The 2,500-nt window shown below is 37.8% G+C and overlaps 1 protein-coding gene across 3 annotated transcripts in view; it reads left to right on the top strand.

The window, feature by feature from the left end:
* Positions 1–2,500, top strand: part of LOC123516285 (histone-lysine N-methyltransferase SMYD3-like) — a 107,609-nt gene that overhangs the window by 32,384 nt on the left and 72,725 nt on the right. The window lies entirely within an intron of this gene.

Raw genomic sequence — 2,500 nt, forward strand, 5'->3', positions numbered from 1 at the left:
TGTCCTGTGATGAAAAAACAGGAACATTTATGGAAAGTGTTGTCGCTAGATAGAAAATAAGTGAAAAGGAGTGGAAGACTCCAAGATGGCGGAGAAATATGCCATTTCAGCATTATTACTTTCGTCCTGATATAAGTGTAGGTCTGATTCTGGAGACATAACAAAGTCCATTAAGTGTTGTCTGTGTAACCGGTGGGCTAATACGAAATGTGTGAATTTGGCAGGGATTAAATCTGAAAATATCCGCAACGTGAGGTATCTGTGTGATGTTTGCTTCATTGAGGTGTCATCTCTGAAGAAATTCATCAATGATGTTGAGGAATTTAAGTCTGATTTGAAGAGCATTACTGCTAAAGCTGACAAGAAGATGGAAATAGTTGATAATAAGATGGCAAGAATGGAAGAGATAAGTATCAAGGTCGATGAGGCAACAGAAGGCTTGGCGGGAGTTACTGAGTCGCTGAATTCTGCTGACTCGGAACATTCCACACCTTGGCAGGACGTGAAGAGGAAGAGGAGGATGATAAAGAACCTGCTTGTTGTAGGGGTAACTCAGGATTCTGAAGCAAATCTGAAGAATGAAGTTTCTCATGCTTTGGATGGAATGCAAATTAATGATACAAAGTTTGCTAATGATGGCAAAAAAAAATAGTGATGAATTTTGCCAATGAGAGTCTGAGAAATGAGGCAGCCCAGAAACTGGAGAATGTTGAAAAGTTGACAACTAAATCAGTTCAGAAAATTAAACCCAAGATAATGCTATGTAATGTCCATAAGGAAGAGACTAAGGAGGGTATCATTGATACAATCATTGCGAGAAATGACTACCTTCAAGCAGTTCCTGATATCAAGTCAAAGATTGAGAATATTTTTTGCAAACCAGCAGCAGGGGCACAGTTCATTACATCATGAAATGTGATCCAATGATAAGACAGCTGTTACATCAGCATCAGGACAGGATTAAGCTTGAGTGGGAAGTTTACCAGGTTCGCGACAGGTATCATGCACTTATCTGTTACCATTGTCAAAGGTATGGTCATACTGAGGCAAACTGCAATGCCAAGAAAAATGGTGAGCATCCTGTTTGCTTTAAATGTGCAGGCAACCACAAGTCCAAGGATTGCACATCTACAGAGAAGAAATGCATAAACTGTGTGAGGTTTAAGAAACAGAATACTGACCACTCGGCGAATAATAGTTGCTGTATTGTGTTGGAAAGTGAGATTGACAGGATCAGAAATATTACAGATCATGGCTACTAATGCTGTGAGCTCTATGTTGAAATGTGGTTTATTAAATGTTCAGTCAGTTGGAAACAAGACAATAGAAATCAGAACTTTAATTAATGATGAAAGTCTGGATATTCTTGCTTTGACTGAAACATGGCTGAGTGAATATGACACTGCGAAAATTAAAGAAATGACCCCTGACACTCATACATTTGTGCACATACCAAGGAAAGAAGGAAGAGGTGGTGGTGTTGGTCTTTTACTTTCTAGAACATGCAATAAAATTAGGGTGGATAAGTCAGAAAAATGGGAGAGCTTTGAACATATGCAAGTTAGCTGTGAGCTTGGTGGTAGAAAATCTATGTTTATAGTGGTCTATAGACCTCCAAGCCTAAGTGCCCGGTCGTTTATTGACGATTTCAGGAAATACTTGGAACTGCTGGATATGGTGAGCGTTAATATTTTTATTTGTGGAGATTTTAATATAAGAATGGATGAACAAGAAAACTATATAGTGAGGGAGTTTCAAGATATGATGAAATCCTTTAATTTAGACAATAAAGTAGAAAAAGCAACATCTGCTGGTGGACATGTAATTGACTTGGTCTTCTGTGACTCAGATCATAATCTTGTTCGAGAAGTAAATGTTGATGAAATCTGCAGGATTTCACCGGTGCACAGGATGGTTACTTTTCAAATATCTTGTAAAAAAGAAACTACGTACACTAAGCGATTAGTGTTTCGTAGGAAAAATTATTTTGACCCTGAGCGGCTGATAGCTGAAGTGTCACAGGCCATTCAGTTAAGAAAGGATGATGTGTGTACTCATGGAAGAGTAGCAGTTGAGAAATGTGAATCTTGTTTGTCTGAATTATATAATGGCAACATGAAAAAAGAATACAATGAAATGTGTCCACTTCATGAAAAGGATATTAAGATAAGAGATCATGCACCTTGGTTTAATACTGAAATTTCCATAGCTAAGAAAGAAAAAAGGAAGAAAGAAAAAAGGTGGCGTAGACTACGAACAGAAGAGGCAAGAAGGAATATATGGACATGAGAAACAGGCTAAACAAACTTGTACAGAGGAGAAAGTGTCAGTACTATAGACAGAAGTCATTAGAGTCACGGTCTAACATTAGTAGATTATATAAGATACTGGATAATTTGACAGGTAACAGGAGAATAAATAAGTTGCCTGAGGGTTTAATGACACTGTGCTGGCAAATATGTTCCTTGACTTCTTTGATCAAAAGATAAAGTCGATTGTG

This window comes from Portunus trituberculatus, chromosome 40 (genome assembly GCF_017591435.1).
Source record: "Portunus trituberculatus isolate SZX2019 chromosome 40, ASM1759143v1, whole genome shotgun sequence".
Lineage (NCBI taxonomy): Eukaryota > Metazoa > Arthropoda > Malacostraca > Decapoda > Portunidae > Portunus > Portunus trituberculatus.